At 44.2% G+C, this 26,111-nt stretch overlaps 1 pseudogene; it reads left to right on the top strand.

The window, feature by feature from the left end:
• Positions 1 to 26,111, top strand: part of LOC147728181 (uncharacterized) — a 61,081-nt pseudogene that overhangs the window by 15,257 nt on the left and 19,713 nt on the right.

Here is a 26,111-nt window from a genome sequence, read left to right as displayed (position 1 = left end):
TTGCGGCTGAATTTTGGATCATTTGGAGTCGCTTGATGACTGCTTGGTTTGAGCTCAGGTAGAGGATGTTGCCGTAGTCGATACGCGATGTTATTAGTGCGTTGACTACAGTCTTTTGTGTGGCAGGGGGCAGCATCCATGTGATTTTTTTCAGCCATTTTATTATGGTGAAGCATAGGCCTTCGACTTTGTTTACCTGCTGTTTCATTGACAGTGCATTATCAATGATGACTCCTAGATTTCTTACCTGGGTTGCTGGGGAGGGAAGATTTCCCAACTCAGGGGGCCAGTGGGAGGAATTCCAGAGCTCCTTATTTTTTCCTAGTAGGAGGATTTTGGTTTTATCACCGTTTAATTTCAACTGGTTGGTGGTCATCCAGTTGAAAATTTTCTGGAGTCCAATTTTGAGGAGAGAAGGAGCTGAGGGACTTGACTCTGATAGTGAGAAAATGATTTGGGAGTCATCTGCGTAGGTCATTAGGGTTAGGCCTACGCAGTCTGCTTGGTCAGCCAGTGGTTTGAGATACAGATTAAAAAACAGCGGGCTCAGGATGGAGCCCTGTGGTACTCCATGTGGGGCGTGAAAAGTGTCTGAGCAGGCAAGGCTGGATTTAATCTGGAAGGTCCTCTCAGTAAGAAAGGACTTAATCCACTGTAGAGCATCACTGCGAATGCCGTTTCTCTCTAGTGTGGCCAGGAGAATTTTGTGAGATATGGTATCAAACGCCGCACTCAAATCTAATAGAATGAGTGTGACCGTTTGTCCGTCATCCAGGAGTTTCCTGATGTTTTCCGTGACGCCCAGCAGAGCGGTCTCCGTGGAGTATCCTGCTCTGAAGCCTGATTGTGAAGGATGGAGGAGGTCGTTGTCCTCGGCGAAGAGGGTGAGGGCAGAGTGTGTGTGCCTTTCCATGAGTTTGGAGAAGGCTGGGAGCAGAGATATTGGCCGATAGTTTGTTAGGACTGTGGGGTCCGCTGAGGGTTTTTTCAGGAGTGGGGTTACCATTGTGTGTTTCCAACTTGACGGGACTGTGGAGAATTTGAGGGATGCATTTAGCGTGTCTGCTATAATAGTCAGGGGGGTGGTGTCAAGTTGTTTTAGGATACTCACGGGAAGAGGATCACGAGGGGAGCCTGATGAGATGGATTTCAGGGAGGATTTTAGGGAGTTCAGGGTTATAGGGGGCCATTTCTCAAGGGTGTTCGATTTGTCCGGTGACACGGGGACATCATCCTGTGGGCATTTATCATTGGGCCTAGAGCTGATGTTAAGGATGATTTTTTTCTATTTTTTCATTAAAAAATGTCGCATGGTCTTGACATTGTTTTTTATTTAAAGGGCGAGTTGTAGTAGTTGTTTGAGCACCTGCTAGGTCCTTTACTGTGTTGAATAGGGTTTAAGCTTTGTTTGTAGCATTGTTTATGGTGTTGGCCACAAAAAGGGCACAAGCCTTGATGCAAGAAGAGTGGTACGCATTTCTGGCTTTGTTGTATATTATCTTTTTTTCTTGATTGTATTCTTTGCGCCATTAACTTTCTAGGGCTTTACATTTTGATTTTTCAGTTTTAAGAAGTTCATTGAACCAGGGGGCTGGGGGACGATGGAAGTTTCTTTTTGCCTGAGTTTGAGGGAGGCATTTATTGGCTGCATTTTCAAGCCACAGGTTAGTGGCTTCGGCTAGACTTTCCACGTTCTGGTCATGAGTAGGTTTGATATTTGTTAATGTTTGATTCAGTTTTTCTATGTCAAGGAGTTTCCAGTTTCTCATGGAGTTTGCTGGCCATGCTGTATTTTGAGGGGAGTATGCTCGATTTAGGCAGAAGCTGAGGAGGTGGTGGTCTGACCAACATAAGGGGCTGGTTTGAGTCCATTTTAATTCTGGAACATGAAATGTATTAATTGTGAACTGTGACATAACCTCACAAGCATACATTGATGCTGTTTTGCACTGTTTAACCTCACAGATGCAGAACGTGATGAGGCCGGGGACAGTGATGGTCTGGAAGTGCACCACAGCAGTGCATCAGAACATGAGGACACACCAGCTCTGCCAACTACCCAGTCACGTGTGCCTCATTCCCGTAGGTCACCTGTCCCAACACTGCGTCCCATGGCGTCTTATGATGAGGTCAGTGCTGCACCTGCGGTCAGTATACGTCAAAGATTTAGCGCCACACCAACACAGATCCGGAGAGGCAATCACAGATTGCAACAGAGAAGACTCAGTGCATGCAGACCACAGCAGGTGGAGAAGACAAATCCGGTCTTTGGTGGCTTGGAGGGAGAGATGCTCCGTTCACATCGCCTGCAGGGCAAGAACACTTGATTAGTGAAGGAGGAAATAGCTAAGATGTCAGGCAACATTGCAGTACTGGCCAGTAGTGTCCAGGAACTGACAAAGGTCATGCAGGAGGGGCATGCTTCGCTCAATAGACAGCACCGGCAACTGATGCAGCAGCTCAAACAGCAAGGAAAGTCAAACAATAGGCTGGCCACAGCCACAACACTGCTGGCGCGTAGATCTGTGACAATGCAGACCGAAATATGGCATTGGAGCAGAGATGTTGCCAAAACACTAGATCAAGTGACAAATGCGGTAGAGATGATGAATGCATCTACTAGCAGAGTGAACATGACTGCACAGGAAGAAAGTAGTGAGTGTGCCTCAAGCCTGAGCAGTATAACAATTGTAATTGTAATTGTAAAGGTTCTTCTATAGCGCATGGCTACTCGGAAGCATCCCAGCGCTTGATATTAATCAGAGGCAAATAGATATCAGATACCTGAAGTACAGAGGCCCAATTTATCTAAATCTTAGGAAACAGTACAGTTTTTAGCTTTTTGCGAAATGCGAGCAGGTTAGGCTCTTGATGGAGTGGTGGAGGGAGAGCAAGTGCAGTGAGACGCAATACACGCAGCGCCACCCCATCCACTACCAACGTAAGGCAAGAAGATGCTGCTGCAGACAGACGTCTGGGTGTTCGAGGGAAAAACGCTAGGCTCCCATGCTCAAATTTGGCTTTAAATGGTGACTTAACCATTGCCATGATGTGACCTAATCACTGACTCTCAAGTACATTTCATTTGAAATTTAGATTTATTGTTTTTGGCCAAGACTCTTGTGACATTAGTCACTTTGGCAGTTTGCTTCAGTTCCCTGGTCACGATTCATTTACATAAAGTATACCTTTCATTGCATGTACTGTGTTTGTGTCATCATTACTCACCTTAGAAGTAATTCTGTGTAATCTCCAATCTGCGCCTGCGTCCTTCTGCTGCGCCTGATCCTTGTAGGGCAGGGTGGTGTTGCACTTGTTGGTTCCCATCCTCTGAGTCACTGTCAGACAGCTCCATTTCCAAACCTCCCTTTGTCGCTATGTTGTGCAGCATGGCACATGCTGCCACTATCTTGCAGTATTTTACAGGATTGTATTTCATAGCTCCTCCGGTCTTATGAAGGCGTCTAAAACAGTAGGCAGCCCGCCTTCTCATCCTGCTCGTGATGCCGCCCATTCAGGCGGTGGAGGGCGTATTCAGCCTTGGAGGTGAAAAGACCATTGAGTGTCATGCACGCTTGTTCCAGTCGACAGCGGTTGGGTAGGGGAGGGTGGGAGGAGTAGAAGCAGGTAAGTGAGGCTACCTGTCTGACTTTTTAAAATGGAACTTTGCTCTTAGGTGTGCTGTTAGCAGTTTGTCCAAAAGAAAATGGCAGAAGTCAGTCAAGTGTTTTGGTCTACAATATCATTTTGAAAAATGCATAGGAGGTGTACAGCAAAGCCCTGGGTTTGTTTGACCAGTGAGGTTCAAACTGCCAAGTTAGTGATATGGCAAAAAAAGTTCTGTCATAGCTTACACAAATGGTCAGGAGCTCTGCCCTTTTGATTCGTGTTATTATATTTCTTTGCCAGCAATTATTTGGCTGTGCTATCGCAAGCGCATATTTAGGAGAATACTTTTTAAAGAGATCAGAGTCACAATCAGGTTTATTTTTAGTGTTAGATTAATAAATCCGTCTGCCTGTAACAATACCCCATGAAAAGGGGACAGTTTTAGCGACTTTTGTTTATCTTCATATTTCCTTGACGCTGTTAGTTTAAGATGGACTCAGCAACCAAAGGGAAAAATACAGCATCCTTGTTTTGTTCACATATCACCTTCCTTCCTGCACGTCTTACTTTACCAGCAACTAAATGGCAGTGCGCTGACGGAAAGGTCTCGCTGTCTGATGTCTCCAAGCTCCAGGCTTTCTGCAATCCTGTTACATTCAATTTGTCTGAAGAACATGTTTCTATGCGACCTTTGGTGACTCTGCTCTGCTCCGTTAGTGGCTGGCTGAATCTTTCTTTACTCTCGATATTTACCCTTAGGGTTTAATTCTTCGCCTTTTCCTCTGGCAAGTCAAGAGTGATCCGAAAGATTAAGAAGACAAAAGCAAGGGCGTGATCAGTTGCAGGAGTGTGGGCGCCTACTGCCTGAAGAGAGTTATGGCCTCCAAACGCTGAGTAAAAAAGTGGGCTATTGATAGTAGTTGTGAAACATACTGTACTGTGCCAATGTCCTGGTAGCAATTCGTTTTTGTATCAGCACTTGTAAATTGTCTCCTTCAACAGGTCACCATATCTGTCTATCGCCTAAATAGGAGCTGGTTTTTTTCTGGTCCAAACTAATCTTTTTTTGTTTTTTTGCCTCTGTGACCCAAAGTCAAATGAATCCCCCAAAACGAAAAAAGGTGTCAATTTAGTTTTACAAGACCAGGTCTACAAAACTATCCAATCAGAGTGGCAGTTGTACTAGCTTGAAGTCTGGGCAGTCAGAGCACGTGGACAGCTTGGCTCAAAATGAGGACAAGTAAGAAGAAACCTTAGTTTTTTGGAACTTTGGAACTCAGAGCTGTGTATTTCTTCTTATTTTGCCGTCTTTGTTCTCCTTGACAGACGACAAGGGCCACTGGAATTATGTGATTGTGCAGCTGTGGTGTATTTTGCACACAATTTTGCCACACAATCCATCATCTACTGCCTAATTTGCAGATTTTAATAAAAGAAAATGTTTTTGGCTCAAATGGATCAAAAGTTACCAAAACATGCCAACGTGTTCCGCATTGTGGAATGCCATTCGCATAGGTTGACTGGTCATCATTTAGTTGCTTATTGCTGTATTTGGTTGTTAAACTAGTACTAATGAGGTAAAATCTTTAAGCAGGCAGTGTAAAAAGTACAAAATAGTGAAGTAATACTATCACAAAATGTGGCGCATTATGCCACATACTTTGCATTTTATTGATGCATAATTTATTCAGCCCTGTTGCATAATTTGGTCCTCAACTGATGAATAATTTCAGTGGCTCTGCATTTGACCTGTTTCCTTTCTAGAAGGCTTTAATAATTTTTTTGGACAAAGTCAAACAAAACTGGTAAGCGAACAAAGGGTGGACGTTCAACCCCATCTCTCCTTATTTACTTTCTGCTTTATGAGTGATGTCATTCCAGGAAGGATAACTACAGATCCTTCAGCCTCTTTCAATTTTTTTCTCATAACAAGGTATACGAAATGTTATGTTCATTTATGATCATTTGTCCTGCATCATTTAAGAACCAATAACCTGCATTAAGCCAAATCATCATGAATAACAGAAAGTAAGGACGATGAGCCTTGCAGGGTTTGGAGAAGCTTGGACATTCAATGGCTTTTTTACAAGTCCCTAGTGCGTCACTTTTAAAATGGGAAAAAGTGACGGACTGGTGGCGCAAGGGGCTTGTACATAAGCCTCTCAGACTTTATTTGACTTTTTTCTGGCTTTGGCCTGTGTTTTGCAGGAGTATATTAGGCCCACTGGAGATGCCCCACAATTTTGCTGATGTTTGTCTCTGCTTGTTAGGTGGTCACCCAGACTGCACGGCTGCTACCCATAGCCGAGGGAGACTACTCCACTCTCAAACCGATCTAAGGAGGGACAGGAATGTTTGTGATAGCGGGTGTAGGTCACGGGCTCTGAAATTCTTTCTATTACTTGATGAGAAGGCAGTTCTAACTTTAAAATCCTTCCAATTCTCCGCAACTAGGGTCCTTACTAGCCTCAACTGTATTTGGGTTGTATTGTGTAAGTAGCATGTTACAACTGTGTGCTCTGCCTCAAGACCATGTTGAGGTCTATTGGTGGATGCAGTGACTAAGAGCTGTCTTTAATCCCTTTTACGGATGTGTCAGCCTTCAGGCTCCTGCCCTTACAATTCTACTCCAGAATTTCCATAGATCTCTGGGTATGTTGGTAAAATACACATCCACACCTTGCCAGGCCCACTTCTGCCTGTTGACAGTACCAGAATTCCCCACATTTCCCTAACTTGTGATGGGCACCAAACAGCAACCACGTTTGGATGAAAGAGTTAATGTACAATGGGATCCCCCTCAACACTGAGGAATTACTAGGGGAATTGTTCTTTTCAGTACTGATGCCCCTGTTTATTCATGGAATCATTGAAGGATAATCTCCTCAATGATTCACTCTAATACTCCAAGTCTATGGGTGAGGCATAAGAGATCCGCAAAGTTATCATGGATTTCGTAATTCGTTTGGGGTCAATAACTCCTGTTATTGAGACACTCATAATGAAGGCATTAGAGTCAAGGGTACAAAGGGAACAAAACGGGTATTTAGTTTAAGTACAATTAGAACATTGGAATGTTGGGAGCTCCATTGCAGACAATGGAGTGCTCCCTGCTTCTACGGGCCGGTAAAGGCCCGCAGAGCAACATTCCAATGTTCTACAAAGGCTTCTCGAAGCTAAAGGGGATTTATATCCCCTCGAGCTTCGAGAACCCTTTGTTTAATTTGTTAGAACATTCTGCCCTCTAGTGGCAGAATGTTCTAATAGCCTTATAGCCCTTTGTAGCAGGGCTATGCCGGCTATTAAAGTCCCGCTGTCTCCTTAAAGTCCCTCGCCTTCGGCTCGGGCCTTTAATGATTCAGCGGGCCTTTAATAGACGGTATAGCCCGCTACGGCGAGCTATAAGGCTATATTGTACATGTGACATCAATGCTAAATGACAGCACACACACCAATATTGCTTAGCAACCACTGATTGCCAAAGAACCTACAGAAAAAGCCTCACACAAACCGGTGGCAATTTTGACATCTAAAACACCACACTGTCCATGACATACTGATGGCTCATGGTCTTATTTAAAGTTTTGTGCATGGGATACTCTGTCAAAATGTGGCAGGTATCCTATCCTCCATATTGCAAGTGCCAAAGGCTATAATGCGCTGGTAATGTGGCGGATGGGACTTCTGCCTCGTTTGTGATGGAGCTACTCCTGCCACACTCTAAATAAAATCCAAAAAATGGAGGAACTCACTGTGCAGGAACCTCGTTCAGCCTAGAGAGCACAATGATGAATGCTACATTATTGCTACAAAATGCACAGTTTGTACCTTTGTTTTAATTTTTTACTTCTGATTTCTATATATTCGTGTCTGAATTCCATGTACGAGTTGTCATGCTAATTAGTGAATATCTAAACTATATATTGTTTCAAATTCATCTTGTAGTAGTCCGATTCCCATTGGCGGCCGGTACAAGTAAGCGCGGTGGGCATGGCAGGGCGCAGCAGGGCACGGTGTGGGGGAAGCCGACAGATCACGGAATCAGTATTATTTATTTATTTAATTATACCTATTCTGTCGTCTGTCGACTTCGTCACCCTCCCACTCTGACCCGCCCCACAGCCCACCGCGTTTACCTGTGCCAGCCACCGCTGCAGATTCCCGCTACTTACGTTCCCCTGCCGACAGATAAGATACATCTCAAGCTATTTTCTCAGCACACGTGTCCTGTGGGGATCCTGATCTTTCATGAAAATCCAAGGTCTTTCCAGGACCCTGTCTGTCCCAAAAACTTAACACGTACTTTAAAGATTTACATAATACTCCAGAAAGAATTTTGATACAGCATTTAGTGTCTATCTTACATGCTCCAAAATCACACAGTTAGAGGATCTTTAGAGAACCCATAGAGAGCTCAGACTTTTGTTTTCATGAACATGGCTCTGCAGGAGCTTGTGACTGGATAATATGTCCTTATCAAAGATTGCTAATTATCTACAAAATGTCCCCTAGGCAGCCCCAGAGTGGCACCAATCTCCATCACAATAGTAGGACAGGAAAACACAATTTCAGTCTCACCAATAATCTAATTCACATCTATCTGTACTAACCGGTGATTTGATGCCTTACACTGCTATTTACAAGCTCTTACATTCCATCAATCCATCTACTCACTTTCCTCTGCACATGGGGTCTTATCAAATGTGCTATTTTCTTCAGATATACAATGATTAAATGGCCTTTGTTTTACTTTAGTACCTTGAAACCGTGCAGGATTGATATAGCCAATCACAATCAAACTATTTTTATTCCTTGCTGCACAGAATCATCACTCCAAGCGCTTCTAGTTTCCCTTGCAGGTGTTTTTTCTCCACGGAGACCGCTGATGATTATATTGAGAAAGGTTAATTAATTAAGTGCAATTTTCAATAATTGACAGCTAAATGTGCAATGATTAACGTTCAAGTTAAAGTAAAATTGACAAGCATTCTAAATGAGCAGGCTGCATTATTCAGCTATAGTTATTAATGTAGGCTGCAGAAAAGCTTAAATACAAGTTTTCTTTTAGCTAGAAGTGAACTCAACATTGCTGAAATATGCACAATGCAATTTAGAAACTTGACCTTAAAGTAACATGCTTAGAAATGTTCTTCATAACTACAGAATGTTCTGGTTTGAATACATTTATTATTTTACTAAGGAATATAATATTTCTAATGATTACATTTCCTATTCTCACTATATTTCACAATACGGTTGCATAGAATATTGGCAGATTTTAAAACAGTATTTCTTGTTCATATTAAAAAAAATGCAATACTAAACAGTATTTTTCAAGTTGGTGTTTTTCTTCTTTAGCATAGTTCATTGTTTATGTGGTGAAACATTAAAATTCCAAGATTAAACTGTGTTCCATGCCTATGGGAATGGAGATTTATGAATAAAGAAGACACACATGTAAGATGTCTGTAGCAAACGTTGTGATTGAACTTTGCGAGCTACAAGCTATATCATGGGGAAGGAAGAGCTGAACTTGATCTCAGACGAATGCTGTCACCCGATTGGATCCGCGGAGAGACCTGCTACCCATTTTGCAACATCATTTTTGCCTTTCATATTAATGTGTGTTCCTAGTTAAATGCAATGCCATTATGCTTGCGGACGTTATCCTACTTGCTTTTCCTAATCATTCTCCCAGACTCATTCCTTGTCCCTTGCAGACAGCTCTGGCTACTGCTGCTTCTGTTCATCCCTTACTTTACTTTGAGGCTTGATTTTTGACAGATTGCTGCTGCAAATTTATGATTGATTGCTCAAGTTATTGAGACCCAGCTGGGTTTTATGAACTATTCTTCATGGGAAATTCTGCTTCTGCAATTTGATTTTTGAGCTTTATGCTCTCTTTATCTATCTATTTTCCTTTGAACTTGAACTCTTTATGAGTTCTACTAACTTTAAATTCTGATCCTGTTCTTTAGAATATGAATTTTTGTCTTTATGGAATGAGCTTTATGTGTTATTTGGTTGTGTGTTCTAGCCATTCTTTAAAATGAGATTTCTGTAAATATACTCGATCTGTTGACTAATTTGAATAAACAAATAATAAGTGATACTAATCTCATAATGAGAAAAAACTTTCAAAACTATTTCAAACTCTCATCATTGACTGAACTTTAGTACGGTTATTGTGATTTATTTATGATCATGAAATAGTTCCCGGTTCAAAACAGGGTGGCAAAGATCCATCACTTGAAGCGAGTGGTACTTTGAAGCCAGCGCGGGAATGGGGCTTAACCCTGAACTCGATGCTAAGAACAGGTTGAACCATATTATTCAAATGTTGCCCCATCTCTGTGCTATCAGTATCTAGGTAGTTGGATCCACTTGTCCTATATATAATCGTTCTTCATTCCACAGACCCATATTTTTGTATTTTCCTTGGAGGCTGTGTTGTGTGAAATATGAACGATGCATGTTTGAATATGTGAAGCCACGCTCCCCAGCCCACCTTGGGTATCAAACTGAAACAGAACGACTACACCTCACCACTTCAAGCGCAAAACTACATGGACTCTGTGCGATGGCTTCTTCTCATCTCCAATCTATTTTGTGGCGAAGGTTGAATAACGCAGATTTGAATATGCTCAAAGTGTGCTTAGTAGCAAGATGTTACACACATACATGAAGCCACCGGTGTTGATCGTCAGGACATGCTTAAACCGTCACACAGTGGAACGTTCCCTACCTGATATTCAGCAGAGAAATCTCCACCCCAACATTCTACATGCTCATACCCCAGACTACAGAGATAGAGCATGACAAGCTGTTACCTCATATGCATCCCAGGACCTGTCCCGGCTAATTTATTTTTCACCCATTACAAACATAGACCTCATATAAAATACACTGCTAAAGGAAAACAAGTATGATTACCAATTCCCAGACATTTTTTCTCCCTGAATCATAGTAAAAGTTTCCAGTAATTTACAGGCATTGATACCTTAATACCAGGCAGAAACCCCCTAATGCTGCATACCTTCTGAAAGGCATTTACGGTATCTCTGGTTTCCTTCTACTGTTGGAGGAGACTTGTGGAAATGACCGTCCGAAATCGTTTCTGCTGGTTATTGTGCAAACCCATTGATCACCTTTCAAATATTGGATAAATAGCTGTTTGTGACACTACTAACAGATCTGCTGTTTTAAATTAAAATCTATCAAAAGTCGTTTTTATTATACCACTAAAGTCAGAAGACAAAGTATACTAATTCAGTACAAAGAGATGATGAAAAAGACAAAAACAAAAGAGCATGGCCAAAAAGACATTTAAAAGTTAAATACATTATGTTTAGCCATTGATAAAAATTTAAACATTGGTTAAAAATAGCAAAATTTGATACTGATCGGTTATTGATGAAGGAACATATATACATTATAGAGCATCAGGAGCCTTATTTATCTAATTTGTTATGTAAGGGAAACCAGAATGTTTCTTGTGTGGACAGACAAAGAGAACAAGGAAGGGGTCTTGCTTTAAGAGGTGACACTAGGGAAAATTTGGACCATATTCTTTTGGCCCATAGCATTTTGCAAAAGTCCACTGGTGCAAAGGTTTAGAAAGAATTGCCACATTGGGTGCTTTAAGTAAGCCATATAAAATTGCATCTTTCCCTGCTCGGCGAATCCTGCTACATGGCTAAGTTGAGAAATAGAGAAACAATGACTTTTATACAAAGTACAAGTTACATCTTTTGTACTCAAACAATGCCTTTTGTCCAAAGTAAAACTTACATCTTTTGTACTGAAACATACATTTCTTCTGACCTCGTTAAGATTAGATAAACTTTGAAACACTGTGATATCCCATTTCATACAGTTTAAAGCAAGTTTTAAGTTTGACCTAACAGTAAAGTTAATATGAGTTTATTGCTTAATTCCAAGTGGACTAGCACTCTTAGGTATGAATGAATGAATGAATGAATATACGACTTTTAAAGCGCTAACTTAGCCATTGGCATCAAGGCGCTAAATACAGAACAATATGCAGACGGACGAAGTCGCCCTCAAACCAGCATCTCAGGGAACACCCAGGTCTTTAAAGTCTTTCGAAAGGGTGTGTGTGATCGTTGCCCCGAAATTTCGCCAGGGAGAAAATTCCACAGATTTCCAGCAGCAGTTAAAAAGGCTCTCCGGTGTTCTGCACCAGCTGCAGGCGAAGCAGCTGTCCTTTGTTAATGCCCAGATAAAGGGCATTACAATAGTCCAATCTGGACAGTATTAGTGCAACAACAACTTTCTTTTGTGCAGCAAATGAGAGGAACTGTGAAATTTTTCTTATGAGCCTAATTAGCCCAAAGCAGGTAGCCACCATCCTGGAAACATGCAGATCAAAAGAAAGGGAGTTGTCAACCACAACTCCCAAGTTTTTGCCATGGTAGACAGGAATTGGGCAGGTGCCCAGGGAGTCGGGCCACCACTCTCCTGACCAGGTATCTAGCTTGTCCCCAAAAATCAGAACCTCCGTCTTCTCACCATAAATTTTTAGATAGTTTTGTACCATCCATGACAAGACTGATTGCATGCAGTTTTTAAAGTTTCGAGTGGAGTCACTAACATTATGAGAGATGGACACCATTATTTGAGTGTCGTCCGCATACGACAACACACCTAGCCCAAACGATTTCACCACCCTTGCAAGTGGGGCCACATAGATATTAAACAGTGTAGGGCTTAGGGAAGAGCCCTGAGGCACTCTGCAGACAAGGGAGGCAGGGTCTGAGTAGAAACTTCCCAATTTTACAGTTTGAGACCGCTCCCTAAGAAAGGAGGTGAGAAGATCCAAGGCCGAGCCCCCAACACCTATCTCACTGAGACGCTCCAAAAGTCTCAGGGGAGATAGGGTATCACACACTGCGGTAAGATCAAGTAAAATTAGTAAGGTGGTATGCCCTGCATCCACCTGTGTCCGAATATTGTCAAATACCACAGTGAGGGCAGTTTCCTTGCTGTGACAGCTTCTGAACAGATGTTGAGAGCCATCAAGTATTTGGTGGTCCCTCAGACAGGCTCTTAAGTGAGAGTTCAGGTGAGATTCTAAGTTCTTTGCTGGGACCGGCAGGAGGGAAATAGGATGAACATTTTTAAGTTCCGTCTGGTCCAATGAGGGCTTTTTTAGAAGTGGCCTAACCAATGCCGCCTTCCAAGCCAAGGGATTTTGGGCCCGATGTAGGTGTCCATTTACTGACCGGTAACGGGCGATTTCGGCCGTTACCGACCGGTAAATGGTCATTCCTGATGTAGGTGCCCTATTTTACCGATTCGGTAAATTTACCGAATCGGTAAAATACTGAATCGGTATTTTTACCGATTCGGTAAATTGGAGATGTAGGTGGGACTCTTCTGAGTCCCACAGGCCTTACCGAATCGGTATTTTTCCACCCAATCCAATTGGGTGGTAATATACCGAATCCAGGTGTGCATGCACATGTGTGCATGCACACCTGTGCCATGTGACAGACAGACGATTTGGTATTTACCGAATCTGAAATATCTACATCCCCCCCTTCCATTTTACCACTTCTTAAATACCGAATCAGTATGATTCTGTATTTAAGGAGTGGTAAAATTTATTTACCTGCATCGGGCCCATTGTCCCTCCAAAATAGCTAGATTTTGGACCGTGATGAGGTGCGGAATAATCGCGGCTTTAGCACTTTTAAAGACCTTCAAGGGACAGGGATCCATAGGCGATCCCAACTTAACTGCATCTAATAGATGTGCTATAGTCTCTGGTGATAAATTTGGAAAGGCAAGTAAGCTGAGGGGCACCATTTTACCGTAGCTGTCCATTAGATGAGTTTCAGGCAGTGCATCAAACGTCTTGTTTAGATTTAAAGCTTCCAACTGGACATAAATGTCAGATATCTTAGTGCAAAAGAAGGTAGAGAGTCTATCGCAGAGCTCCTGCGATGGCTTCACCGGGTCGATGGCCATGGGCACTTCAAGAGAATTAACAATGTTGAAAAGCACCTTGGAAGTTATGAGCGACTCTGAGATTTTAAATTTAAATAGTACCTTCCTTTTTCCTCCATAATAGCTGTTTTATATTCTTTCAAACATTGTTTATGCAATTCTCTGCCCGGGGGTGCGAGATCCCTGCGTCAAAGTCTCTCCTTCCTTCTACACTCCTGTCTCAACTTACGCAGTCTGTCAGAGAAGCAAGGTGCTGAAGGCCTTTTTCTTGCCGAATAGTGAAATTTTTTTGGAGCTAGAGTGCCCATGACTGCTAATAACTTTTTAGAGAGCTTGTCTGCGGCTGAGTTAGCGCTTAGATGTTCTGGAAGCTGGAAATCTATAAGAAGATTGGCAACGACCTCATTGCCAATCAGATTAAGATTTCGTTTATCAGCCACTTTCATATTTTCAGGTTTAGTGCTCCCAGATGCTGATACCCTTAATATAAAGGGAATAGTGAAGTGGTCTAACCAGGCTAACAGGAGAGGCTCTTCCACTCTAATCTGATGTTCATTGGAAAAGATCCCGTCTAGGGTGTGGCCTGCTACATGTAAGGGAGATTTGACCAGTTGTGAGAAGCCACAGCCGTTCATACATTCCAAAAGGGTTTGTGTGTCATGACTTGAGTTATTCTCTGAGTGAAAGTTAAAATCCCCAAGAAGTGTAAAAATAGTTCTTTCTAGGTAGGGCTCCAACCGGTTGCACAAGTCCTGACTAAAGGATGCCCTGGGGCCTGGTTGTCTGTAACAAAGAACACCAGAAAAGCTTTCTGTAGGGATCGTGTTTATGGAGAAATATAATGCCCGGTATTGGTCTGGCGGTGAGGTGCGAGAAGTAAAAGTATCCCCGAATAGAATGCCTAAACCCCCACCTCGTCGTCCCACCCTGTCCAGTCTAGTGAGGCAATATCCCACGGGGATAGCCTCTACGAGATCAGGACCGGAGAAATCATTGGCCCAGGTTTCAGTTAGAAACACCCAATCGGGTGTATATTGTAACACAAAATCTTTAAAAGCAACATTATTTTTAATCAGGGACCTGGCATTAATAAGAAAACCCTGAAGAAACTTCCAGATCCCGAGGGAGTAACTATGGTTTTAGCAATGGAAGAGCTCTTCACCCCTCCCCTTATGATTCCAAAGTCACACAACATACAAGAAGAGGACCCCTTTCTAAAGAGGGTTTCAGGATTTAAAATACATTTGCAAGACGACTTAGCCATACAGGTATTACTTTAGGTATTAGGCTTGACAACAACAAATCATGGAAGTGATAGCTTTTGAGTGCTTTTTAGTCCTAACTTTAATCTTAAGGCTTGGCTGGATAGACTAGTTCTGGCCAATAGAAAGCCTCTCATGATCCTACGTTCAATTTTATTCAGGTAGGATAATTCTGCAGTGGATATATATAAAAACCATATAACAAGGTTGGTGGCTTTTTTTGGTTAAAGGCTTATAATGCAAAAATAATATGTTGTTTATCAGAAGGACCATATCGAGGCCTTGAAGTGGTGGTGTGCACTTTGACTTTTCATTTGAGTTACTTTTAAGGGGATTACATGACAAGTTATGTTACAGAGCTCCACACCGAGACGTATAACTGGTAATTCTTTCTAGACTTATTTATTTATTTATTTAATTTATTTATTTGATTTATATAGCGCGTTATAACCCAGGGGTCTCTAAGCTTACGTTTCCAACTTTCCAAATAATGGGTAGTCTTCATGTATGTAGAAAATACGTACCACAATATTGCTTTTTTCCTTTTTGATTTTTGAAGAAGTGGGTATCAGCATATAGAGAGAGAGCTGGGTTGCACTAAATATCAACTGGTATTTGATTTGTAATGATTATGACATTCACATATAACAATGTGTGAACGCGACTGCCAAGAACAGGCTAAAAATTGTTAAGATTGTCAAAAATAATAGACAGGTTGTATGTATGAAAGAGCAAGGGTGCTAAAATGTTTCCCTGCTTTAAACCATTTGGAGTTTCATTTTTTGTAGACAGGCCTGTTCTAGCACCTTGTAATATCTAGCACCATGTGTCTATATCTAATGTGATTAGGATTTTTAAGAAATAGGCTGGAATATTTAAAATGGAAAGCTTACCCTGCACTGAAAAAATATCTATGATATCAAACGTGTTTGAAAAATTAACGAAAGCGGTGCAAATCATTTGCCTTTTATATCATACAAACATTTCCACATCGCCAATAACAGAGTGACATTGAGTGCTGTCAGATTATCCAGACAAGATGACTGCTTGCGAAATCTAAATTACTGTAATGGTAGAAAGTTATTATTAGTTACCTAGTTCAACAAGGACTCTATGACTATTTAGAGAAGACCTTCCCTGAAGAGAGAAAAAGGGCAATATGCCTATCATTTTGTGGATCATTTTTATGCCTTGGCATCATTATGCTTTCCCTCCAAAAGCATAAGATTTTACCAGAAGGCAGAACTTCTTTACACTGTGGAACAAGTATTTCACCTCAGCTTTCTGGATTGCTTTTTCACAGATAGGAATGATTCATCACAGGCCTCTAACCAATGCTTTAGTTGAGTTAGTGGTCGCTGCTGGGGGCCAATGACACTTATTTTTCTACATTAGACATTTACCAAAAGCAAGAGAGGAAAAAAAGGCGGACGGATGAAGGGAAAGCCGGAAAATCTGTCAAAAAGTAAGAACGAAGGAACACGCAAGAGTGAGATAAAGGGGTAGGGAGTATCTGGTAGTGGATTAAAGGGGCATGAAGTGAATTCAACATCACTTGGTATTCAGCCCTTTGAGCACTGAGACTCATTCATTTAAAAGTGAATTTCTCACTGACCTGATTAAATCCACGATCCAGTATGAATCCACAGACGCAACAGGAATAAATGAACCCACATTTCCAGAAATAGTATTAAAAGGCATGACTATTCAGTGCTCAATTTGTAAAAAGTGCCAGGGCCCTCGTAAGGAGGCCACCCCAGCTTGCACCACGCCTTTCCACTGCCGTCACTGCCAATGGCAGTACATACACAATTACTAGCTATCACATTGTTACATGTGTGACAGTTCAGATTGACTGTTCAGACTGTTCGAGGACCCCCAAAGCTATAAGAATGGCTTGAGAGACAGATACTAATTGTTTTAATGTATATTTGATTAATAAGCAACTGTTGTTGTGCTCATCTGTATATTACACAAACGGTGCCACCATGTGGTAGCTGCCAGAAGCCCTTGAGTGGTCAATTAAGTGCCAGTGCCGAGCACCGGAAAGCACCGGGTCAAAATAAGCACTGCTCCAGATTTGCAGAGTACGTTGCTGCGCCGTGTTTGATCCACATTATTTCCGGAATTGAGATGTTTTAAGTGGGCAGTCCTTGTCATTGTTTTACTAGCAACAAGGAACCAAAATCTATGGAAACCTATCTAGAGAAACCTTCTGAAAAGAGTGTCAGAATTTTGTTTTCCTGTTGGTCTTTGCTCATATATGAAGCTATATATTTTTGTGACGAGTGCAATAGCTAATAGAGTCTTGTTCATTTAGTTTGGCTTGGAGACTAATCTTCTTTCATCCGCTATATATTTTCTAAATGTCTTAGAGTTTTGCTATGGTTCTTGCTGGCTGATCGCTTTTTTAAATTAAACAATTTCCTGAATTGATTTTTCAAAGGTTGAGATTACATTAATTTTCTGCTGGAAATATCCATAGTACCGTACCCAAATGCCTTGTTTCTTTAGAGGCATCTTGATGAACCAGAATGACCTGACATTCTTTGAAGTAATTGAAAGGTCAACATCCCTCAAATTCCATTTAAGAATAGCTTGTTTACTCAGAAATAACATATATTCGACAATGGCATGATCATTTATTCTGAAAGGAATAATAGCTGGTATACATTATGGAAGAAGTCGCAACAGGAGATAAAGTCGTCAACCGTGGAGCCCCATTGATGGTTTAATTTTTTGACTAATCTAGAAAATGTACCTGGAAGGTCAACTTGATCATATCATTAAGGATGACTCCATGTCTCTAGTATCCATTTTATTGCTTGGAAGTAGCAGGATCAGGATTGTTCAAGTCTCTTTTAGTTCCAAATTAGACATAATAAAAGCAGTGTAATTTGTTATTTTTAAATTAAAGTATCCAACTACCAAATCTTTCAGTCAGACATTAGTTGCTAAAGGTACTGAATTTTTTATACATCTCCTAAAAGGTAGACAAAACAAGAACCAGGTTGAACAGAGGTATTAAATAAAATCAGCATAATTCTGTCGTCTTCAACAGTTGAGTACAGGAATATGCACATTCCTAATACCTTGTAACCTGCTTTTTTTTTTAATATTTGTCATTTTATTGATTTTTGAAAAGATAAACAGAAATTGCACAGTTTATCCATCTCATTGTCAGGTCAAAAATATTTATTCGATTCAACCAAATTGACCATAAAAGAGCAAAAGATACAACATCAATTGGATGGTATCTCCCCAGCCCGTCATAGAAAATACAAAATAGAATAAAGTGCTTGGTGCTTTGCTAAAAAAAAGGACCATCACATGGGCATGGGATCATACCACTGGGAAGTTGCTTCATTACTAGAAAGGCAGCTAAAAAGTGTAAACTGCCCATCCACAACCTAATTAAAACAAAACGATGAGGGGCGTGAACTGGAAGCGCATGAATTGAGACGTGCTCTGTTGCAGCTCCGAACCCCTATGGCCCTAAATTGCAGGAAAAAGCAACTAAACCACAACTATTTGGACCGGAAATGGTGGTGGCACTTACCCTATGTCATCATGGGTGGGGGAGACCTAATAAAAGCAGAGGGGGTGCCTGGAAGATGGAGGACTAAGCTAGCAGGGAAGGCCTCGGCTTCTCTGACAGCTGCACCATATTGGTTCTCCTGGGACCCTGCAGTGCACCTGAATGCCCCTGTGGCGGCTGGGTCTAGAGGGTGGTCGTGGCCTGGCTGAGGAGCCGTGCTCGAGGCATTGAGCCATTCTCTTTCCCGCCAAAGGATAGTGACACAGCCCTCCCTCCTTCCGAGTGGTTCACCAGAGGGAGGGAGGCTGCCATTTTGCCTCTGAGCCGCTCGCAACCTTGTTTGCTGCTCCCACTAGAGCTGGGCAGAGCGAGGCCCGCTGTGCCTTGGAGGAGGCGCCACGCTAGAACTGGCACTCCGGCCCACTCTTTGGTGCGGGTCATGGTAAGGCCTCTCCTTCCCCTGAGGGAATCGGCATGAGGGAACCACCTTCTTGTGCCCTGCGGGGCCTACCGATGTGACCGGGGGCACCTTACCTGGCAACTGGATATTTTTGGATGCCGCCAGGAGAGGTGCTGCACACCTCTACAAGGAGGCCACCAGGTCACTTCTCCCTTCACCTGCCTGGTTCCCTGCAGTGAGACAGACTGCTTTGGAGTGCTGCGGAGTGAGAGCTGAACTGCCTGGGACTGCAGTAACCCCACCATATTCACTCTCTCTGGTAAGTAGGTGATCGGCTGGGACAGACAGAGTGTGGTCCCACTTGCCTCCTGCTGGGTACCTTCCAGCGCCAGCCCGGTGGATCTAGCTTTACCTGCTTGAGCCCTGGGTGTGTGCGCGGGCTACCTTGCAGTTAGCTGACCTCTCTGCCCTCTTCTCTCACCTGACCCCGCTTGCTGCAACTACCCTGCCCTGAATCTCTGCCTGCTTCTGGCCTGGACTTGAGGATGGGCACATAGACATTTATGGGCAGCCTTTCCCTCACACTTGTTTGCAGTGGCTGTGACTCTTCCGATTGACTCGAGCCTGCGCACCCAGCCTTCCCAGCTCTTCCCTCCGGCCTGCTGATCATTGCCTTCCTGGAGACATCGGTGTGGGGGCACTTAGCGAAAGCCTGGGGCCGAGCTGTTTCCTGGACACAGCTTTTTGGGATCTCTGTCGCCTTGTCTCTGTGCATCACCCCCGGAATTCCCCCCTACACAACCCCTCCGGGGGACTTGTCTTGATCCCTAGTTGTGCAATATATGAGGCCTGCCTGGTTGTAGCTCTTCTGCTAATCCCTCTCACTGGTACACTTGTGAGGGCCACCCTGGTCAGTTCTGTCACCAACACTCCTGCTTCCAACTCTGGCGGCTAACATGCCCTGTTGCAAGTCAGCAAAGGACACTTCTGGTAGTCCTACCAGGAACAACCCAGTCTCTTTGCTCTGGAATAAAGTGCTTGCACTGGAGGTGGACTCTGTCGCTCCCACACTCTCTGGTATGGAGGGTGACACAGCGTCAATACCCATCTCTCAAGCCTACATGGATCTCATTTTACAAGAAATCCATTGGTTCACTCAAAACGGACTATAAGTCTGGCTTAAAAGATATTCACAGAGAGGTCACTGATTAATTGTTTGTTAATTACTTTTGATTATTTTACTGGATTGGGAATATTAAATGATTCCTCTCTTCTATCCAACACTTTCCCTACTGTTGCACTCTCTAGAGTGGAAATAGTCATTTTTACACCTCCGCTATCCACACTTTCCCTACTGTTGCACTCACTGGACTGGGAATAGTAATTTTTACCCCTACGCTATCCAACACTTTCCCTACTGTTGCACTCACTTGAGTGGGAATAGTAATTTGTACCACTACGCTATTCACACTTTCCCTACTGTTGCCCTTACTGGAGTGGGAATAGTAATTTTTACCCCTCCGCTATCCAACACTTTCCCTACTGTTGCACTCTCTGCAGTGGGAATAGTAATTTTTACCCCTAAGCTATCTAACACTTTCCCTGCTGTTGCACTCACTGGAATGCGAATGGCAATTGTTTCCCCTATGCTATCCACACTTTCCCTAATGTTGCAACCACTGGAGTGGGAATAGTAATTTTTACCCCTATGCTGTCTAATATTTTCTCTACGAAGTGTAAAATTTATTTTAAAAAGATAAACAATATTTTAATATTTTAATTTATTATATATTTTTTTTATTTTTATGTTATTGGTATATGTGTATAAATATATATGTGTTTATTACTTTTAATATATGTCTAACCATTTATAATTTAATAAAATAAATATGTATTCATATTATTAAGTATATATAAATATATTATATTTTAAATATATGTATGTTTATTTTTTCTTTTACATTATATGTAATATTTATAATTTTAAACATTTTCTAATAATTCTAACTATATATTTCTAATTATATGTATTATTTTCTTTATTTTATATTATTTTTTAAACATTGAAAAAAATAGATATTTATAACAACGATATTTTAGACAACAATATTTTTTTCTCTCGATATTTTTGTACTTACCATTGTGTAGATAGGACATCGAAATTCTGGTCAATGATATTTTAGCATCGATATTTTTTTGTACCTACGATATTTTTGATTTCGATATTCTGTCAGTGATCCCCTCTGACCGACACCATATCGGATTCGGAACCGACTGACCTCAGGCCGGCGGTTCTGACCACCTGATTACTATGCGACCGCACCTTGTTCAGTCGGATAATCACTTTTCTCTATGGGGGCTTGTGCCACTGCCATAAACCGGCCGTAATACAGGCTGCTATAGAGAAATGGGTGTGTGTGTAAAACACTGTACCCTGTGGCAGGCTCCCCAGAGGGCCTGCCATTCAGTGCTAGGGTTTTCAGGGGGATACCCTAGGTACCCCAACCGTAGATCGCAAAGGCAAGAGGGCCCTACTAGGAGCCCCTGAAGTTGCTTTCTGACAGCCTTTCTATGTTGGAAAGGCCAGCACGGAAATGATCTGGGGAACAGACATCGTAATCCCTATGGCGGAAACGCCATCCATAGAGAATTACGGTGTGGTTCCGACTGGCTGGAAGACTCCGAGAGCTGCTTGGAACCGAGTCAGAATGACTGGCCAGTTTACATTCCGATCGCCAACATCGTAAATGGGCGGTTGGACCGCAAAATGACCGTGTCGTTCGGAAAGCCAGCGACCACGGTTGGAAAGCTTCCAACTAGCGGTCTGAGGCTTTCTGACCGACATCGTAATCGGCCCTCTAGATTGTAATTGAAGGGCTGCCATTATTAAAAAGTAAGAATCAGCATAATAAAGATTACCAGTAAGCAGGGCTACTTTATAGGGCAATTATGCTGCTGACGTGTTTTCTGCATATTTATGGATTTGCTGCATAATCCATCACTGGCTGCATATTTTGCAGAATTTACAAACAAATGTTTCTAGCTCAAATGGGTCAAAAGTTACTAAAAATGCTGCCAACGCATGTTCAGTGGATGGCCCTACACAACGATTGACTGGTCAACTTTCAGGTGCTTATTACTGTATTTGGGAGATAACTGATACTAATAGGGTAAAACCTTTTCCCAGATAATGTGAGCATGTAAAAATAGCAAAAACATGAAGCTTTACTATCACAAATGTTACTGTATTACATTGTATAGTGTGGCTTTTCTTGTTGCAGTACTTATTCAACCCTGCCACATAAATTGGTGCTCCTCGTTTACATAATTCCAATGGTGCCAATGGTAAGTAAACCTAGCATCACCTACTCATCTACTGCCTCTTCTAATTCCCCATGTGATGAGAATTTACCCGAGCAGTTTTTGCAGTTGTCCATCCTGAACAAAAACATAATGAATCAAGTCAAAGGTAATGCAACACCACATCTTTATTAATGCATTACCCAGAGTAAAGACATTTTTATATGAAAGAAAGTCCTAATAGTACACTTGCTGTCAAATACAATTTTAATATCACTAGTCACATCCAATCCGTGGTGGAAACAAATGTGAAGTGGAAAGGCCAAGTCGAAGCTCTGTAAATATCTCAAATTGAAGCACCACCAACAGCTACTCGGGAAACTACCAACCTGCATGAAGAGAGTTCCCCAGTACCACCAGACGTATCAACCTCTCAATGAAAGAGATTACTTATGTGAGAAGTTGGCCTGATATATGATGTTCACTAGTTCTAGTGATCACTTTGTATCAGGCCAAACAACCCTTATGGTGATTGGTTGTAAGTCAACCTTATAGACCAGCTATCCTAATGGTAGCATGGACAAAGCAGTCTTAGGCTAAACTCTTTTGGCATGTGAACCCAGCTGTTTTACCACATATAACCCCTTGAATACCAAGTGAAAGGACACCACACAGGTTGTTATGAAAATAAACAAGATATTTATTAATAACAAACACCTCTGAACCATTTATGAGATCAAAGGGCTAAGCACATGACAAGACTCTTAAGAAAAATACGATAAGTTGCACAAATTACAATGGTGCCTGTTGGACAGGCCTCGTGAAGGGGCCGCTCCCTCCCCGCATCATAAGACTCGAACACCGGCTCTCCCGGTGTCACCAGAAGAAGCACCCCGCAACCCGTCCCCAACGGGACGCCTGCCCCCGAACACCCCGACATCGGCCGGACCGGGCCACCACCGGCAGCATTGCCCCGGCCCAGCCGCCATCTTGGACACTGCACCATGAGGCCGCGTGGCCTCAGCTCGACCCCAACCCTGGGCCTGGCCAGGCCCCGACATCGAGGCACCACCATCCACCCAGGAGGTGAACGGACCACTTGGTAGGTCAAAGGGAGAGAGGAGTGTCAATGGCTCTCCCCCCGCCAGGTGCCGATCGCCCCCAGCCTCCCTGGGCGCTGGCTCCACCCCCCTGCTGGGTGTCTGGACTCCCTCATCCCGGACCTCCCGACCTCCAAGAGCGAGGGTCCGGACATCAAAGGAGGCAGACCTATAACTGGGGCAGCTCCAGAGCAGGAAGGCAGTTGTATCCTGGAGTCGAGAGACACCTAGAAGAACTCATCCTTGACGGACTGCTGGCGCTGCCACAGCCCTGCCTTGTGAATCATCGTCCTGCCTGCTGGCGCTGCCGCTGCCTTCTGCAACCTACATCTTCGTCGGGACCTGCTGGCGCTGCCGCGGCCCTCTGCAACCTACATCTTCGTCAGACCTGCTGGCGCTGCCGCGGCCTTCTGCAACCTACATCTTCGTCGGGACCTGCTGGCGCTGCCGCGGCCCTCTGCAACCTACATCTTCGTCGGGACCTGCTGGCGCTGCCGCGGCCTTCTGCAACCTACATCTTCGTCGGGACCTGCTGGTGCTGCCGCGGCCCTCTGCAACCTACATCCTCGTCGGGACCTGCTGCCGCTGCCGCGGCCCATCCTGGTGTGAACCATCGTCGTTGCCGGCTGGCGCTGCCGCTGCCCTTCTCAAGTGAGACTTATCAACCGAGCCTGCTGGCGCTGCCGCGGCCCGACTTTCCAGAACTCCGAGCTCGAGGATTGTGAGCTATCCATCGTACCACCTCAGTACCAGACCGGTACCAAGACTGTCCCGCTACCCTTTCCCTTCCAGAGACTAGAATTAAGAGGACCCTCGTGTCCCGATCTCACTGTATCGCTGATATCCTTGCTTCAAGAATCGTATATAAAGAGTGTTAACCTCATCCTTGTGTGGTGTCCATCTGTGGGGGGGAAGTTACTTGTCTGTACGATCGCTGGAGACGGTCCTCTCCGGAGGCCTCTCCCCTTGTCCTCGGCCGACCCTCAGGGTCCCCGTCTACCATTGGTGGCCAGCGGCGCGATCCGAACCAACGCGTAATCGTACAGAGAGTAACTCACCCCACGACTCAACCACAATGACAACAAAAGAGAGCGGATCCACAGAGAAATTCCAGATGGAGAAACTAGAAGAGTACAACCACCGAGAGCTAAAGCAATTTTGCATAGAACTAGGCATTGCTACCACCGGACTGAGCACGAAAGAAGACTTCAAACACGCCCTAGATTCTTGGGCAGAAACGGGTACGGCCGTACCCCAAAACCAAAACCTCGAGGCGCCAGAAACAAACACCACTCTGACAGAAGGAAGGAGATCGGGTCTCTCCCTGGAGGAGATCCGAGAACGAGAGAAAAGCAGACTCCATGAATTAGAGCTGGCACGACTTCGGTTGGACGGAGAGCTGAAATTGGCGGAACAAAAGATAACATTAGAACACTTGCGGCTCCGAGAGGAGCGGGAAGAGAAACAAAGGCAGAGGGAACTCGAAGAGAAAAAACTGGCATATGAACATGAGCGCAAGCTAGCAGAGATAGAGATTCGGAAACAGAATAAAGATCTCTGGGTGCCCGAGCGCCCGAACACTCCGGGCACCGCAGAACCGAAAGTCCACATCCCCAAGGATGTCGTCAGAGAATATTATCGGAACAACGATATCCAGCAGTGGTTCAAGGCCTACGAGATAGCCATGACCTCCCACCGGATTGATCGAAGTGACTGGGGAGCCGGGTTATGGGGGAGGTTCATCAATGAAGGGCGCGACGCCCTGCTGCAGCTCCCGGACCATCAGATGACATCCTATGACCACATGAAGGCCGCCCTCCTCACTCGATACGGACTCACGCCCGAGATGTACCGCCAGCGGTTAAGCGACTGCAAACGGATCCCGGGTACAACTTGGGTGGAGTACGTGAACTATTTCAGCCGAGCCTTCGAGGGGTGGATCAAGGGCAGCCACGTAACCACCTACGAGCAACTCTTTAACCTCATTGTGTGGGAACACCTCTCCAACAATTGCTTCGTCGAGCTCAGGCAGCACCTCCTCGACAGTAAACTAACTGAACTTCGGCAGCTCGCCGCCGAAGCTGACCGATGGGAAAGCACTCGAGTTGCCCGAAGTGGGCTTAGTGAGCCAAACAGAACCAACCAAGGTCCCCATCGCCCCCGAGGAGGAGGAGGCCAGGGTCGGGGCAGAGACGCCGTCCCGGCAGCTTCCACCAGCAACACCCCACCCCCGGCCGGTAGGGGAAACTCCCTAATGCGTCCAGGGTTCCGAGCCAACGTTACTTGCCACCGGTGCCAGCGAACCGGCCACTATGCCAACAACCCTAACTGCCCGAAGAACCAGAGTCCTATACCCCGCCAGGTCGCTGCAGCCGCCCTGGGAGAAGAGCCAGCACCAGAAGATTATGAAGAGTACGACCAGGAACAGCCCGAGTGGGAACCCGCCGCCATGTCCCTGGTTTGCCTAGGGGAAAGAGACATGATCCCGCGGGCGCCCCTACCCGCCAACACGAGAAAATACAGCCAGTGGGTGAACATCAATGGGCGCAAGGCCGAAGCCCTGCGTGACACCGGGGCCAGTGTGACGGCAGTCCGCTGTCATCTGGTAACCCCCGAGCAGATCCTGCCAAACGTTCTTTACCCGTCCGATCAGCTGACAACTCAGAGAGCCTGTGTCGAATGGCCTGCGTCCCCTTCGAGTGGGGAGGAGTGTCCGGTATGCTGAAGGTGACTGTCCGCGATGATGCCCCGGTGGACTGCCTCCTGGGAAACGACCTCGAAAGTTCCCCCTGGGCAGCAGTTGAGAGAAGAGAGCACCTGGGGATGTTGGGCCTCCCTGACTGGGCCTGCGTAACGACCCGGTCCATGGCCGCCCGAGCCATCTCCAGTTCCAAAGAACCCGAATGGCCAGCACCTCCTCCCCCGATCGT

Source organism: Lissotriton vulgaris, chromosome 3_1, assembly GCF_964263255.1.
Source record: "Lissotriton vulgaris chromosome 3_1, aLisVul1.2, whole genome shotgun sequence".
In the NCBI taxonomy this organism is placed as follows: domain Eukaryota; kingdom Metazoa; phylum Chordata; class Amphibia; order Caudata; family Salamandridae; genus Lissotriton; species Lissotriton vulgaris.
This window is presented reverse-complemented; position numbering and strand designations above follow the sequence as displayed.